Raw genomic sequence first — 18,483 nt, 5'->3', positions numbered from 1 at the left:
TCTCTGACAGCACTGGGCAAGGCCTTGGAGGTGAAGCCTTCTCCAACTTCAGCAACCAGGGGCCACCACACCTGTTCTCTGCCCCCTCTGTGGCTCTCGGGAACGCTCCCAGAACCCTCAGTCTGGCCAGCCCACATCTACCCATGAAGACCACAGGCCCCTTTCACTTCTGGGTTTTGCATAGCTAACCCCTGACCTGAAATTTGCTTCTTCCACCTGGGACCTGGCTCAGTCCCTCCAGGGAGCCCCTTTCCCTCACCTGCCCTGTACAACCCCAGTATTCTGTGGATCTCCCACCAGAGAAGCTGCGAGTCTCCCCAGGAGGGTAAGGAGGACACATGTTCCCAGGGTTGCAGTAGTAGAGCCTAGTGCAGCACATGCCCTGTGAACTGTTCCTGAATAAAAGCACAGGGACCAGGAGGTTTAACACATTACCCTGTTAGCTGGCCTGCATGGCACCCCTGAGACCATCATGGTCTCCAGCCTGAGCAGGCACATTCACTGGTGTAGCCTGCCGCTGAAGAAGGTGCAGAGAGGGACAGCAGTCTCTGAGTCTCCTGGGATGTGCTCCTTTGAAAAGTGGGAGACAAGACTGGAAGTGGACAGCCTGGCTGGACCTGAACCCTTCACAGGTCATGCATGCCCAGCTTAAGAGACCCCTTTCCCCAAGTCCCCATGAGTTACCAGGACTCCCTCCTCCCACAGGGCAGCCAGCTTTTGTGCACTCAGATTTGTACTCCAGCTCTGTTCATAGTTGACAAAACTTAGAGGCAACCAAGATGCTCCTCGGTAGGGTGACAGATAAACCACAGGACACTCATGCAGCGGAATGCAATCGATAGGGCACTGAAAAGAAAGGAGCCACCAAGCCCTGAAAAGACATGGAGGAAACGTAAATACCTATTACAAAGTGAAAGATGCTGATCTGAGAAGACGATGGTCTGATGCTCGATATGATTTTAACTGTCACATTCTGGAAAATGCAGAACTATGGAGACAACAAAATGATCAGTGGCTGCTAGGGCCAGTGGGGGGGGAGGGAAGGATAAATAGGCAAGGGCATGTGTAGGGGAGTGAAAATACTCTCTAAGATGCTCTAACGGGGAGACATGGGTCATTATACAACTCCAAGAATGAATGAGCCCTAATGGAAGCTAGGAACTCTGGGCAATGATGTTTCACTATTAGTTGATCAGCTGTAACAGTTGGGCCACTCTAGTGAGGATGCTGATGGGGAGAAGCTCACACGGAGGAGGACAGGGTTTACACAGAAAATCTGTAACTCATGCACTCAGTGCATGAACCTGAAATTTCTCTGAAAAATCAAATCTAAGCAGGGCTTGCAATCCCAACACTCTGGGAAGTTGAGGCAGGATGATTACAAGTGCCAGCCAAGTCTGAACAATATAACAACTTAGTAAGACCCTGTCTCAAAAGAAAAAAAGGAAAAAAATTAAGAAAGGATTGTGAATGTAACTCAGTGCAAATGCCCTGGGTTTAATCCTCAATAATGAATTTTTAAAATGGTACTGGCAAAAAAACAGGCTTGAGGACCAGTGAAACAGATTAGAAGATGCAGAAACAACGCCAGACACACTCAGCCATCTCATCTTTGATAAAGGAGTCAAACACCCTCACTGGAGGAAAGATAGCCTCTTTAATAAATGGTGCTGGAAAAATTGGGCTTCAACTTGCCAAAGATTAAAACTAGACCTATATCTCTCACCATGAACTAAACTAAAATCAAAATGGATTAAAGATCTAAATATTAAAATAGAAACTCTGAACCAGTTGGAACAGAGGTTAGGTAGAATTCTTGAAGACATCGGTGTAGGAAAACATTTTATGAACTAAACCTCAGTTGCCCATGAACTAGCACAAACAATCAACAAGTGGGATCTCTTCTTATTAAAAGGCTTCTGCACAGAAAGAGAAACCACCAGCAGTGTGAAAAGACAACCCACAATGTGGGAAAAAATCTTCATCTGCTTTTCCTCAGACAAAGGTCTACTATCTCGAATCTATAAAGAACTTAAAAAGATCAGACCTCCCAAATTTAAAGACCCAATCTGAAAATGGGCATCTGAAATGAACAGACATTGCTCACACAAAGAAGTAGAAATAGCAAATAAATGCATGAAAAAATGTTCAACATCACTGGTCATTCGAGAGATGCAAATGAAAACAATGCTAAGATTCCACCTCACTCCAGAAAGAATGGCTGCTATCATGAAATCAACCAATAACAAATACTGGCAGGGCTGTGGGGAAAGAGGAACCCTGCTCCACTGCTGGTGGGAGTGTAGACTGGTGCAAGCACTGTGGAAATCAGTATGGAGATACCTCAAAGAACTAGGACTAGAAGTCCCATTTGACCCAGCTATTCCCCTGCTGGGGATCTTCCCCAAAGAATTAAAGAATCATACCACAGTGATATATGTGCACCCATGTTCATAGCAGCACAGTTTGTGATAACTAAAACTTGGAAATAGCCCAAATGCCCATGAACTGGAGACTGGATAAAGAAAATGTGGTTCTTTTATAAAATGGAGTACTACTCAGCCATAAAAAATGAGAAATTAGAGACATTTATAGTTAAGTGGATGCACATTGAGGCGATACTCTTAAGTGAAATAAATAGGACACACATGTGTAAATACCGAATAGTTTCTCTGGTGTGAGAAACTGAAAGTGTAAATAAGGACTAAATGTATAATAGGTCATGTGAAATAGGAAGAAAAGGGACAAAGGGGAAGGAAGTGGGAGGGCTAGGGGAAAGGAAAGAAGGGAATGGGATTAATATGAGAAAATGGAAAAATAGGAACAAAATCTTTGTAAATAGGGAGGACTGGAGGGGTTGAAGGGAGGCTGGTGAAGGGTGAAAAATAAGAACCAAGAGAGACTATGTAAAGGTGCAAATTTCCAATGATGAATGTCATTATACTGTATACCTAAAATGTACCAATGATTAGAATGAATAATCGATAATGCAAAATAGGCAGAAAAGGTCCAAAGGGGTAGGGGTAGTGGGAGGGGCAGGGGAAAGGAAAGAAGGGAATGGAAAAATAATGAGAAATGGAAAAAATGGAAATAAAGTCTTCCTAAATAGGGAAGGGTGGAGGGCGTGAAGGGAGGACTAGGAATGGGGAAAAAAGAGGAACCAAGGTGCATTATGTAAAGGTACAATTCCCAATGAGAAATGTAATTGTGTTGTATACCTACAATGTACCAATAAAAGAATTTAATACAAAAAAAGCCTACTTAAAAAAAGACCGGATTGAATATCCAACCTGACAGTGCTGAGAGGAGGCTTCTGGGGGGAGCAGGTAGAGGAGGTGAGGTAGGATTCTGCAGAAGAGAGAAAGCAGCATCTCACCTCTTCTAACAAGGCTACTTCAGAGCTTCTAGAGCTGCTCATGGTAAGGGGTGTCTCTTTGGCTGTATTTTGGTAGACCACTATTGCCAACAAGGAGTTCCTTCTTTTCATACAGTCTCCAGGCAAGCTCTGCAGCAGGTTAGTGGAGTGAGCCCTCATCCCTGGAGGGGACAGACAGGTGCACTTGGCTTTGTGGGGCTGTGGTCAGCAGCCATTACCCCCAGAGTGATGCAAGCGGGAGGGCAGAGGTGAGGCTAGACGATGGGAGCTGGCACGGTGGAGGGGAACGTTCCCACCACGCCTGGGGGTGTGGGCCCCCATGCTTTTGGATAATCACAGCGACTTATCATTTCTGTACACTCCCATGGGTCTGCAAAAGGCTGGTGGGATCTTAAAGGCTCTTCCTCTGCCCATGGCCTATGCCCGGGTCCTGACAGCTTCCGGGGCCAGGATCCAGGAGGCATTAAAGCAAGATCCCCACAGACACCAAAGTCCAAGGAGGCTCATGTCCCTCCTATAAAATGACACAATGCTTCTGTAAGCTTTAAATCATTTTTAGGCTATGAATACCTAAGACAATGTAAGTACTATTTTTTTTTTTTTTTGGTACCGGGGATCAAACTCGGGACCTTACACTTGCGAGGTAGGCGGCAGAACCACTGAGCTAAATCCCTGACCCTGTAAATACTATTAAATAGTTTAGGGAATAATACAAGAAAGAAATAAAGAAAAACTCCACACATGTTTAGTACACTCACAAGTTTTTGCCCAGAGACGTGCAGTTGGTTGAATTGCAGATGTGGAACCCACAGGGAAGACTGCACACCGATTACTTCCTATGGAGCATCACCACCAGCTCCACCTTGGAACCGTATCTCAGGATCCCTGCAGCTGGGTAGAATAATCTCTCATCTTTGGGGCTCTCCCTGTCCCCCAAAGCTCAGCCATGATCCTGGTCCCACTGTGGAAGCTCAGGCTACCTTGGGAGATGTCCTGCCACCACAAGGCCTCTACAACACCCCCTTATGGGTCACAGAGGAAACCACAAAGGAAGTCTTCATTCCACTGCTATGTGGGGGGAGGCTGGGACCTCTACACTCAGTGGACCCAAAGCTGTCTGCATCCCTAACCCATGCATGCCACCCCCTATCGCCTGCCTTCAGTGACCAGAGATAGCACCAAGTGCACCCACAGATGGGAGGGGCCCAGGCCCAGCAAACTGGCCCAGGGAGGACACAGCCACTGCGCATGTGAACCCAAACCTTTATGAAACTCCAAGAACCCAGAGCGAAGCTGGAGAAGAGGAATCCCAGGAGGGGAAGTGAGCAGTGGGCACTTGCAGCAGGCTGCTTGGATCTAGGAAGAGAGCAGAGGTCTGCACTCCTTGCCTAGAGCTCTCCCAGGTGAGGCCCTTACAGCCCCACAAGGTGTTCACTGTGCGCGTCCAGCACCCCCTTGTGGCCAAAGAACACAATGGTGGGGACTTGGAGGTTTTCGAAATAGGAGGTGCCTTCAACATTAGTATCTGCAAATATTTTCTTCATAGTCACCAAACAACTCTATCTCACAGAACCCTATATGCATCCTACAATAAGGCAGGAGGGGGCAGGCCCCAGAGTACTTGTAGGAACTCTACTCTGTCCAGGGGACTTACCAAAACAGGACTGGGAGATGGTCCTTTGTACCCGAGGCAAGTCACACGACTTGCCTGTAGCTGGAGATGACTGAATAGTCATGGTGGCACCAGGATCTCCATATCCTTTTGTAGTGATCAAAGCACAACACCAACAATGGAAGTCGGCAGGTTACCCAGTGAGCAGAAGCCTTAGTTCATTCTCCTGAGCAGAGATTTCTCCCCGGGTGCCACTCCCTGCAGGGACGGACCATGACTAAGCCAGAATTGGTCCCAGAAAGGCTCCAGGCAGCAGCCTGAACAGCCCTTGAACCCTCTCTATCACCCAGGGCTCCAGATACTCGGAAGGAGATGCAAGGAGACAAGGATGCAGGGATAGGGCTGCTCCTGCTGCAGTGCCCAGCCAGAGACACATGGCGTGGGTGCCAAGGCGCCACACCATTCTCCATGCCTGTTGTATCACGGGGGGTGGCTTGGCCTGTGATAGGCCTGCGTATGGCAGACACTCCTGGCCTCGCAGAGGGAGAGGGCAGCTACAGGCTTTCTCCGTGTGATGCAAACTATCAGACAAAGATCAGACTGGGGCCTTGGATAAATCCGACTCTGATCTGTTCCCGAGATTGGATAGCTATCAGGAACAGCCAGTTCGATGAGGCTTATCAGCATGGTCTCAGAGCTGCTTACAATATTTTTAATCATTTTTTAAAAGTCTGAAAATAGAGGAAACTCAAATCCCACAGACAAAAGAGATAAGCTCAATGGAAAGGAATTGAGCACAGGCATGCAGAAGGGCTGAGTTTTTTGGGAACAAGGCTGCCTTAGAAACTGAGAAATAATGTAAAAGTAGTGATCAAATAATTAACAAATCCAGGCATGGTAATGCACACCTGTGCTCTATGAGCTCCAGGAGACTGGGGTGAGAAGCTCACAAGTTTGAGCCCACCCTGGGCAACTTAACAACTTAGAGACTCAAAACAAAAAACTAAAGATGTACGTAGCTCAGTGCAAAGGGCCTGGTTTCAATCTTTATAAATGAAAAGGTAAATAAGCAAGCAATCAAACAAACACAAGATTTAAAACTTAACAAATATAAAATTTGTTCTGATTTTCCAAATCCATGTTTGAGGCTATAACCATCTCACTATTTCTATTCTCCAGACCTCCAGAAATTGGTTTGGCTTGGGAGAGGAGGAAATCCTTTATGATTATTTTTCTTTCACTTCCTGTGTTCATCAGCTTTCGATCACTGTAACAAAACACCTACGACCATCACTGTATAAAGTGTTTACTTTGGCTCAGAGCTGCGGAGGTTTCAGTTCATGGCTGCTGGGCTCCCTTACTTGGGGGCCTGTAGGGGGCAGCACATCACAGTAGCAGTGTGTGGTGGAACAAAGCGGCTCCCACACAGCCAGGAAGAGAGAAAAAGGAAGACATCTGGGTTCCAATACCCCCTCAGTGACACATTGTCAGGAGCAATGTTACATAATTTTAGGGAAAAATCATTTGGTTAGCCGAGTTCTCCTGCCTACAACCCAGCTATAGAATTCCGAGACATAATTGCATTTTGGCCTCCGGTCACAACTGAGACCTCAATGATCCGGTGATGCTGTCTGTGATTCTCCAGGACAAGAAACATCCTGGGACCTGAGAACATCCTGGGAGGAACAAACATCTACTCAGTTCCTCCTTGATCTTGGATTGTTACATCTTATTTACGCAGGATGTACTGAACTCTCTGCAAGTCATTTGTTACATTTGTTTCTCCTGATGTACTGAGTACTGAATAAAAGGTGCGGTAAGCTGGGGGCTTTTGTCTTTTCAGAGCAGCACTGATCAGACCCTAAGCTCAGCTTCTTCTCAGTCTCATTTTTCTACCTTTCCTGTAATTCGCCGTGTGCTGCTGTGGCTTGCAGGAGACCAGGACTAACTGCAGAGGTTCTGGTAATGTCCCCTTTCCCTGTTCCCTACAACACATCCCCAGTGACCTTACTTCCCTCCACTAGGACCCACTTAATAAGGGCTCCAAGGCAAGGACAGGCCTGTATAACTAGAGTTGGAGGGGCATCCCAGAGCCAAACTATAGCACTTCCCATCTTCATGTACCACTCAGAAATGAGGTGAAAATTAATCTTTCAAACTGCATTCATCCCCACATTATCTACTCTGTTTCAGTAGCCTTGCATAGGACAGGTCAGATGATACTGCTGTGCAGGGGAAGGACCACTGCATAAGAAATCACAGGTCTTGGGTTCAAGCCCTGCTTCTATTGCTTATGTGCTGTGCTCATCCGGTAAACTTCCTAATAGATCTTCCCTGTGTTAACAGAATTAACACCAAGACCTTCTTGGTTCACTCAGCCTCTCTCACCACTCAAAGAGACTCAGGACACTGACATATAAACAGTCTGGATGCCCAGCTCTTCCTCTCTGGGATGCCCGGGAGCACCTTGCTAGTACCGACTGTCTTTCCTGTGACCCCAAAGAGAAGCAGCCTGGCCCAGTAACAAGTAATAAGTAACAAGTCCCCCCTCCTGACAGTGCTCAGGGGCAAGTAGCCAACCTCTCAGCATAGCAGCTATCAGGCGTCCCATGGTGCAGGCCCATGGTTGAAATTCAGTGATTAATTCATACCTGGCGTGAGCACAGCCCATGCCTGAGAAGTGCTCCGGTCATTGCTGGTGTGATAGCTTTTTCTTAGAATCCTGGGCAATTTCACCACACCCTAGAGGCTACAGCATTGCAGAAAGATTTACAGCAGGGGGTGACATTAGCAGAGTCTCCGGCTGGCAGTGCAGGAGGAGGGGCACCACCAAGAAATGTGTAGGTGGGGAAGCTTTGGGAGTTCTTCTGAGCCATTCAGTGGGTATTTACAGAAGGAAAAAGAGAAGGGAGATGTGCTGGCTGGGCAGGGGGTGGGAAGGAAACAGCGTCCTAGGCTGCAGACTGCGGGACTTGTGTTGCCTTAGAAGCACAAGTGGTATGGCCTTGAAGGCAGCCAGAAACACTGTAAAGATTGTTCACTTGATCAGTGACAAGGTGATGCTATCTGGCCTCTTCCACAGGGTCACACTAGGACAGGCAAAGCCAGCAGATGGAAACGTGTCCTGATTTAAACTCGCACTTTGTGGGGACAGCATGTGTGCACAGAGCTGCTGCCCTTTGTCTGCTTTCCCAGCTTCAGCGGGGTGCACTGAGAGACTCAGGCACACCCACGGGCTTCTGTCTGCATCCAACTGAAATGAGGTGGGATGTAGACGAAACCCAGACACTGCCCATGCCTCCCCAGGTTTGGAGTTAAAAATCAAGGTCCTTTGACTTTTGTTGTTGGTGGTGTTTTTGTTTTTGAGTAGTACAGGCTGGCCTCAAACTCACAGCGACCCTCCTGCCTCCGCCTCCTGAGTCCTGGGATCACAGGTGTGCACCACCATGCTCTGCAAGGTCCTTCCAGTTGTACTGGTTGGGCCACAGTGCTGTTCCCCCAGCTACGATGCCCAGGACTTCGCATGTCTATTGCTCACACACTCCCAGTCATTCCTCACCCCACATGAACACTTGTTACCCACCCGGATGGTGAGCTGGACCCTGAATCTCCACCCTGGATGGGTCCTCACTACCTACTTCCTTGGTTTCCTGACCAGAGGAGAAATCCCTTCGGCTCCCTTTTGTTCAACCTCCAGGCCCTTCCTTCAGATCATAGCTGCCCTTCCTTTCCTAGTATCAAGGTACCAAGATGTCCTCACCTCATCATACCCAAACATGCACGACTCACCAAGTCTGTTTCTGACAATAAAGAATGAAAAGGGAAAGAGAGCTGATTGTAGTGACCAAAAAGGAAATTCCTAAGAAACAGTGACCGATCAGAACCTCTCCAGAGCCACATCAGAGAAGCTAGGGATGCACAAGCGCCAAGTTCTGTGGGACAAGACGCATCAGTCCTGACCACTTGCAGTATTAGAAAGGAGCAAGGAAAATTCCTTACTGATCACTGAGAGAGGAAGATACTAACATGTTTTAATTTCTTTTACTGTGCTTGATTTTCAAATCCTTCATGAGTGATGAGTAAGGCACTGATGTTTCTTATCAGTTAGGAACATAGGCACTTGCCATACACCACCGTCCTAAACCTAGGAAAAAGAGGGTGGGGGAACAAACTTATAAAACAGAAGGAGGAGAAAGATGCAGTGGTGGCTAACAGAGATGGGAGCATGTTGGAAGAGCAAGATCAGGCCATGCAGCAGGAGCTTGGAGCTAATCCACACCCCAGCAGGAAGGGAATAGGCTGCAGATACTGAGCTGCTGCCCCCTCTGCCCCTGTTTCTTCTAGTCAGACCAGCCCTTTACCTTCAGGGAAGAGATAAGGCAATATTCACCCAAAGACACCGAACATGCTGTCTAGGGAGAATTAAGGCATGGGAGAAACATGGTGAACCCAAATAATGTACTCAGCTTAAAAGTCTAGGCCCCTTGCACCTTCTTTTATTTTTAATTTTATTTTATTGGTACATATTAGGTATACAATATAATGACATTCATCATGGGAAATTTGCACCTGTACATAATCTCTCTTGGTTCTTATTTTTTCCCCTTCCTCTGCCCTCCCTTCAACCCCTCAATCCCTCCCTATTTACAAAGACTTTGTTTCCATTTTTTCATTTTCTCATATTAATCCCATTCCCTTCTTTCCTTTCCCCTAGCCCTCCCACTTCCCCTTCCCCTTTGCCCCTTTTCTTTCTACTTCACATTATCTATTATAATTTTTAGTACTTATTTACACTTTCAGTTTCTCACACCAGAGAAACTATTCGGTATTTACACATGTGTGTCCTATTTATTTCACTTAAGAGTATCACCTCAATGTGCATCCACTTAGCTATAAATGTCTCTAATTTCTCATTGTTATGACTGAGTAGTACTCCATTTTATTTTAAAAAACCACATTTTCTTTATCCAGTCTCCAGTTGATGGGCATTTGGGCTATTTCCAAGTTTTAGCTATTACAAATTGTGCTGCTATGAACATGGGTGCACATATATCGCTGTGGTATGATTCTTTTAATTCTTTGGGGAAGATACCCAGCAGTGGAATAGAGGGGTCAAATGGGACTTCCAGTCCTAGTTCTTTGAGGTATCTCCATACTGATTTCCACAGTGGTTGCACCAGTCTACACTCCCCCTAGAAGTGGAGCAGGGTTCCTCTTTCCCCACAGCCCCGCCAGCATTTGTTATTGGTTGATTTCCTGATAGCAGCCATTCTTTCTGGAGTGAGATGGAATCTTAGCATTGTTTTCATTTGCATCTCTCGAATGGCCAGTGATGTTGAACATTTTTTCATGCATTTATTTGCTATTTCTACTTCTTTTGTGTGAGCAATGTCTGTTCATTTCAGATGCCCATTTTTGTATTGGGTCTTTAAATTTGGGAGGTCTGATTTTTTAAATTCTTTATAGATTCTAGATAGTAGACCTTTGTCTGAGGAAGAGCAGGTGAAGATTTTTTCCCACATTGTGGGTTGTCTTTTCACACTGCTGGTGGTTTCGCTTGCTGTGCAGAAGCCTTTTAATAAGAAGAGATCCCAGTTGTTGATTGTTTCTGCTAGTTCACTGGCAACTGAGGTTTTGTTCATAAAATCTTTTTCTACACCAATGTTCAAGAGTTCTACCTAACCTCTGTTTCAAGTGATTCAGCATTTCTGTTTTAATATTTAGATCCTTAATCCATTTTGATTTTAGTTTAGTGCATGGTGAGAGATATAGGTCTAGTTTTAATCTTTGGCAAGTTGAAACCCAGTTTTTCCAGCACTGTTTATTAAAGAGGCTGTCCTTCCTCCAGTGAGGGTGGTTGGCTCCTTTGTGAAAAATGAGGTGGCTGAGTGTGTCTGGAGTTGTTTCTGCATCTTCTAATCTGTTCCACTGGTCCTCAGGTCTGTTTCTTTGCCTTGCACCTTCTCAGCCTAAAGTCTAACCTATCTGGCACCCCAGCACTGGCATTCAAGCCCTCCATCCTTCCTCCCATCCTGTCACACCCTGCACATAATCTCACCCAGGCTTCTGATGAGGGGACAGACTAGAGGGACTGTTGTGTGTGTCACAACAGACAGAACAACGTCAGGAAAACTAGTGAACCCAGCCTCTTATTCCCAAATATGCATCTATCTAAAATGAATACATCAAAAATGAACACATATAAAAACACCAGCACCAAGAGAAAGATCCTGACAAGCAAACCTGCCTCAGTAGAGGACTTAGAAAATAGAAAAAATAATAAACTCATATTAGTAACATCAAAAAGTCAAAAAGGTAACAAATGCATAAAAAATCAGGGCACAACAAAAATATTTTAAACATTACCTGGGTGTGATATTATACACCTGTAATTGTAGTATTCTGGGGGCTGAAGCAGGAAGACCACAAGATTGAATCTAGTCTGGGCAACTTAGTGACTTAGCCAGTGTGTGTCTCAAAATAAAAAATTAAAGGAAGTTCTGGGGCTGTAACTCAGTGCAAATGTCCTGGGCTTGTTTATCAGTATGGAAAAAAATCCTTTTAAAATTGAATATATAATTTGTAAAGTTGCATAAATATATATTATACACACAACATATATATAGAGAGAAAACAGAAGTTTGTAAAGTAGTTAAGAAAACCTCTAAGATCATAGAGCAAATATTCAAAGAACTGGAAACTTGAATGAAAGACAAGAGACAAGTCAGTCTAGGTTTACCATGTCCCTAGGCATTCCAAGAGGAACAATGCAGAAGGAAGAACATTATCAAAGGAATAATAATTAAAACTGCTCTGATTTAAAGAAAAAAAATAAACAGGTCTTCAGATTGAAAGAGCTATCAAGCCCCTGGAAAAATGAATGGAAAAAGGTACATATGTAGATTCATGACAATATCATTGCACAACAGACAGAAAACAAAGCTAAAGATTTTCAGAAGAAAGGGATCACAGTGGATAAAAAATCAGAGAAGCCATGCCACAACCACCCCTACTGGGAATCAAAAGTGACTTCAAAATACATTTTCACACATGTAAGGATGAGAAAGTTCATATTTATCTACCTGTTCTGAGAAAGGCACTTAAGTAAGCAGTTCACTAAAATGTGAGTGAAAGCCAAGAAAGAGGAAGACTTAAGATACACACTATGCTGAAACTCACCCAAGAGTCTAATGGAAATTCATCCCTACAATGATAGATTTGCCCTAGAAACCTATGAGTCCATTTTAGAAAAGTCCATGAAACTTTAACTGTGTTCTAAACAGTAGCTGGAATCACCATAGTGGTGACATACAGTAATGACATGTAAGGAAAACATAGCTTTCCTCTCTTAAGGAGAGCATATTTAGAAATGTCAAAATTAACTGATTAAAATGGCAATAGCACAAAAAGTTCTCAAACAGTGGACCTACCATATTGAAATGTAATAGACATATAATATATTGGCCAATAACATCACAGAGGAGGTGGGTATATGGCAATAAATATTACATGCTGTGGTATGGATCTGGAATGTCCTCCAGACTCCCGTGTTCTCAGAGGTGAGGCCTTTGGAGGGTTGTTGTTGGATCACTGGGGTGCTATACTCACTGGTGGATTGCACCAGTGAGTTCAGCAGCTGAATATGCTGTTGGGAGGTGAGCACTGGTCAAAAAGGCAGGTCACGGCCGGTGTGATCTGGAAGTGTGCGTCTCCCTCCCCAGATCCTCCTCTCTCCCTCTGTTTCCTGGCCACCATGATGTGAGCAGCTTTCCTTCCCCAAGTTCTTCCCCATGCTATTTCTGTCCTGGAGGCAGCAGACTATGGACTAAACTGTGAGCTAACATAAACCTTTCCTCCTGTCAGTTGTGGCTAGCAGGTATTGCCTTAGGGATGGAGAAGGTGACTATGACGTCACACAAAAGGAGGAAAGTGAACAGAGCTCTATAAATGCAGTATTCTTATACATCACAAGAACTGTGGTTATTTAAGCTTATTTTGACAAGTTTAAATGTATATGATAAACTCTGGATAAACTACTTTAAAAAAATCTCAAAAAGCATAGTGGAAAAAAAATCACTAAAAATTAAAATGCTACCTTAGAAAGTATTCATTCAAGGCAAAAATAAAAAAGGAATAGAGAAACAAAAAGTCATGAGACAACTAAAAATAGAAAGTTAAGTAGAAGATATAAATTCAATTATATCAATGGTAGTATTGTTAGTGAATGGATAAAACATTACAATCCAAAGGCAGAGTGTCAGGGAACATAAAAAACATGCTCCCTATATGCTGTAGGGAGGAGACATCCTTTAGCATCAAAAATACAGACAGATTGAAAGTAAAAGGATGGCAAAAGATGTATCATGCAAATAGCAGCCATGAGAAAGCTAGAGTGAATATCCTCATACTGACCAAAACAGACTTCAAAACAAAAAATATTGCTAGAGATACAGAAGGATACACCATTAGGAGGTATAACAACTGTAAATGTATATACACTTCATAACAGAGCACCAAAATACATGAAGTAAAACTGATACAAAGGAAAGGACAAGTAGACAATTCAACAATAATAGAGACTTCATGTTCCACTTTGGTTTTTTTTTTGGTACCGGGGATTGAACTCGGGACCTTGCACTTGCGAGGCAGGCAGTGGCACCACTGAGCTAAATCCCCAGCTCCACTTTTAATAATAGACAGAACAACTAGACAGAAGGCAAACAAGGAAATAGAAGACTTGAACAACATCAGAAACCAACTAGACCTAACAGATATCTATAAAACACTCCTTTCAACAACAGAATATAAATTCTTCACACATCCTAACCAGTCTGATATTTAGATGAGATGGACAAATTCCTAGAAAAACACAAACTTTCCAAACCAATTCATGAAGAAATAGAAAATGTGAATAAATCTATGACAGCGAAGAGAATTAGTGGTCAATAAACTACCCACAAAGAAAAGGTCAGACCAAATGGTTTCACTGCTGATTCTGCCTACTAGCTAATGAATTCATACCAATTCTTCACTAACTCTTCTACGAGATGAGAGAGCACTTCTAAAGTCATTCTATGAGTTCATCATACCCTGTTAATGAAAACCACACGAAACTGTCACAAAGAAAAAACAACTAAAGATTAATATCTCTTATGAATATTGATAGAAAGAAACCTCAAAGCATACCACAGAGATATATGTGCACCCATGTTTATAGTGGCACAGTTTGTAATAGCTAAAACTTGGAAAGAGCCCAAGTGCCTATCAACTGGAAACTGGATAAAGAAGATGCGGGTTTTTTTATTAAATGGAGTACTACTCATCCATAAAGAACGAGAAACTAGAGATGTTTATAGCTAAATGGATGCATATTGAGGCCATATTATTAAGTGAAATAAATAGGACACACGTGTAAATACCGAATAGTTTCTCTAGTATGAGAAACTGAAAGCGTAAATAAGGATTAAAATGATTAAAACGAATAATTGATACTATGAAATAGGAAAAGGTCCAAAGGTGTAGGGGTGGTGGGAGGGGAAGGGGAAAAGAAAGAAGGGAAAGGAAAAACTATGAGAAAAAAATGGAAATGAAGTCTATGTAAATAGGGAAGGGTAGAGGGGGTGAAGGGCGCACAGGTAATGGGAAAAAAATAAGAACCAAGATACATCATGTACAGGTACAAGCACCCGATGATAAATGCAAACGTATTATATACCTAAAGTGTATCAATAAAAGAATTTTAAAAAGAAAGAAACCTCAAAGAAAATATTATCAAACCAAATCTCTAGCATAAGAAATAATATAGGCATGACCAAATGGAATTTATCCCAGGAATGCAAGGTTGCTTTAGCATCTGAAAATCAGTCAATACAATACCTCACAATAGTATAAAAAACAAAAATCACAAGTCATCTCAACAGACACAGAAAAGTATTTGACAAATCTAACACTTTAATGTTAAAAACACTCAACAAACAAGGAATAAAAAGAATTTCCTCAACCTAATAAAGATTATTTAGCAATAATACTCAGTGCCATAGGTACTTCCATAAGGACAGACTTAGTGATCTATGGAATAGACTTGAGACTCTAAAATACAACTATGTATCCAGATCAACTGATATTCAGCAGTAGTGCCAGGAACATTCCTGGAAAAAGAACAGCCTTTTCAACAAATGATGCTGAGATAACTAGATACCCATATGCAAAATATATTAATATGCCACACACACAGTGGATCAAAGTTCTAAATGAGGGGCTAAGCCAATAAAACCATTAGGAAAACCATTTACCATGGGGTAAATCTAAACAATCTTGGATTTGGCAAAATACAAAAACAAAATTCTCTCAAATGTGGCACTAAAAGCCTAAGCACAAAAGTAAAGATAAATTGAAGAGCATTAAAATTAAAAAATTCTATGCTTCAAAGGATATCACTAAGGAAGTAGAAGGACAACCTGATAAGGGACTTGTATCTAGAATATACAAAGAATTCTTACATCTCAATGATAAAGACAGAAAAATCCCATTAAAACCAGTGGACAAAAAATTGAAATAGGCTTTTCTCTAAGAATGTTATACAAATGGTTTATTAAAAAAATGAAGAGATACTCTGCATTTTTAGTCATCAGGAAAATGCAAATAAAACCCACAGTGAGATACCACTTTGCATCCCGTAGGATGGTGAGCACCAAAAACTGAGATCAGAATGAATGTTGAGGAGGCTGAGGAGGAAGCAGACCCTCATGCTGCTGTGGGAATGGAGAATAGTGCAGTCACTCTGGAAAACAGGCTGGCAGTTTCTCAAATAATAGAGAAAAGACAGAGTGTCTCAAAGAATTAGACAGTTTTTCAAAAAATACTGTGCTTACCAGGTAACTTAGGTGCTATCAAAGAGAAACAAAAACATAAGTCCACATAAAGTACATGAACATTTATAGCAGCATCGTACGTAACAGTCAGAATGCGGGAGACAACCAAAGTGTCCACCAACAAATAAAATAAAATGTACTCTACTCATACAACAGAGTGTTATTCAGCCATACAGAGAATGAAAGGCTAACACATGCTACAACTCAGATGAACTCTGAAAACATACTGAGTGGAAGAAGCTACTCACAAAAGCTCACATATTATATTAGTCTATCCATATTAAAGTCCAGAATGGGAAAATCTTAAGGACAGAAAATAAGTGACAGTGAAAAATGGAACAGCAGAGTTTGTTTGTCTCTGTTTTTTGAGACATGGTCTTGTTATGTGGCCCATACCAGCCTCAAACTTGCCACTCTCCTGCCCTAAGGCAGAATATGGGCATGCAACACCATGTCCAGCTGACTTTTCTTTTCATGGTGATGAAAATGTTCTAAAATCAATAATAATAACGGATACAAATATCAAAGACTATAATAAAAACCATTGAATCATATACTTTTAATGGGTATGCTGTGTAGATTATATCTCAATAGAGCTGTGTAAAACAACTCTTCATTTGCCAGTTTATAAAAACTACAGGAGACAAAGGAATTAACAATGTCACAAGGAAGGCACAGTGAAATCACAGCCAAATTTACTTTTTTCAAAAAATCACTAGTATGAAGGAAAAATAAGGAATAGAATAGAATAGAATAGAATAGAAGCTGTGAATAGAATAAAAGTCTGTTAAGAGGAACTAAATGAAACGTGTACCACACTTGGATTCTGATTCTAACAAATTTATAATAAAATAAACATTTTTGAGATAAAGAGAAAAAGTCTGGATATAGGCTCAGTTAATGTTAATTGTTTTTAGTTTTGCTGGATGAACAAAGATGTTATGTGTTGTCTTAAATGTCCCTATTGGTTGAGATGCATGAAGTTATTTATAGGATAAATAACAAGAGATAGTCCTGGCATATGTTACAAAATACCTTTAAAATTTCCTCCTTCCCTTTTCTTTCCATTCCTTTTTTCTTCCTTAATAATCAGTCTAAAAGGCAAATAAGCCATATATGTGCCCTTGGCATGAATAGTGGGGGAAGCCACAATGGCATACGTGGGTCCCAGAGTGTAGGCAGCATGAGGAGAGGGTGGTCACAGGATGGCAGAGCAGCAGGGTGTGGGAAAGGCCAGGTGAGGGGGCACCCAGACCAGAGAGAAGGTGGCACAGCCCAGGGGACAGGGCACCAGGGAAAGGGTGGAGTCTGGTGTGGAGTATAATTAGAGAGAGCCCACCTGGGGATGACAGGGTGAGGAAGGAGTCCCTGAAGAAGAGGGACCACAGCCAGGATGAAAGAAGGATTACATGTGAAGAGCTGGACAAATAAGTAAAGATATGGATAATGGGAATCAAGTAACTCACTGTTGGAGAAGGGAGTTATAGACATGGAAAAGAAAAAATTTACAATGAACTCTGTGTTACTGGATCAGAATTGGAAAACTTGTGAATTCATGGTTTCAAATATATACAGATACATTTAGAAACAAATATAGATATTAACATATGTATGTGTACATGTAGAGGTGTACATGGGTGTGTGTTGGAGGATATATGTGTGTATGTGTGTGAATGTGTATGCAAGTGTGTGTGTGTGTGTGTGTATACTAACTCTGTATTAAGTGGTCTGGCGCCAGCAACATCCCTCCTATAATTTGGATAAGTGTTTCTAAAGGCCATGTGTTAAAGCCTTGGTCACCAGCCTGTGGCACTACTGGGAGGGAGGTGGTGGAACCTTTAAGAGGTGCAGTGTACTGAGAGGAAGTTAGGTCTTTGGGGGTGTGTCCATAAAGGCGATATTGGGACCCCCGCCCATTTTTTGCTCTATCTTCTTTGATTCCTCCACCACACACTCCTGCCATGATGTGCTGCTTTACCTCAGGCCTAAAGCAATAGAGTTAAACAACCATGGACTAGAACCTCTGAAATCATGTGCTAAAATCAACATTCTCCCTTTTCTCAGTTGATTTCTTTTCTTTTTTTCCCCATTAACTTTATTGGTACATTTTAGGTATGAAATACAGTTACATTCATCATTGGGATCTTGTACCTCTAAGTTGATTTCTCAGAAATTTTATTACAGTGGTGGAAACTGCTTATACAACCCCACAAAAATACAGACAGTGCCCAGGTTTTGGATTCTAATGACCGATTCCCTAGTAAAGGAACCAGGAGCCCTGGGCAGAAATAGCTGTTGGCAGGACCAGGGCAGAGGAGGTGAGCCCATTGTATGCTTTTGTTTCATAAGGAAGGAGATGTTATATGATGCTGAAGACGTGTCAAACAGGCACAGAAGTCAGTCTGAAGGGGCATCAACATAAATACAGTAAGAAATTAAAACCCACCAAGTGAGGTAGGAAACAATGAATCAATCCGCGCAACAAAAATAAATAAATGGATAGGATTAAAGTTTAAAAACTAGAATATTTAGATATTTTCCAAATCCTCCCACCAAATATGTCTTATTTTCACAGAGAAGAGGAATAAATGTCCAATAGGGAAGCCTTGCAAAGATCTCTTTAA

At 42.5% G+C, this 18,483-nt stretch overlaps 1 protein-coding gene across 2 annotated transcripts in view; it reads right to left on the bottom strand.

Moving 5' to 3' along the window:
• Shc3 (SHC adaptor protein 3) overlaps positions 1–18,483 on the bottom strand; it is a 175,310-nt gene that overhangs the window by 7,823 nt on the left and 149,004 nt on the right. The gene's annotated exons all lie outside the window — the stretch shown is intronic.

Source organism: Heterocephalus glaber, unplaced genomic scaffold, assembly GCF_053883595.1.
Source record: "Heterocephalus glaber isolate CG9 unplaced genomic scaffold, H.glaber_assembly_v1.0 deba00000621, whole genome shotgun sequence".
Lineage (NCBI taxonomy): Eukaryota > Metazoa > Chordata > Mammalia > Rodentia > Bathyergidae > Heterocephalus > Heterocephalus glaber.
The sequence above is the reverse complement of the archived record's forward strand: the minus strand, read 5'-3'. Positions and strand labels throughout refer to the sequence as shown.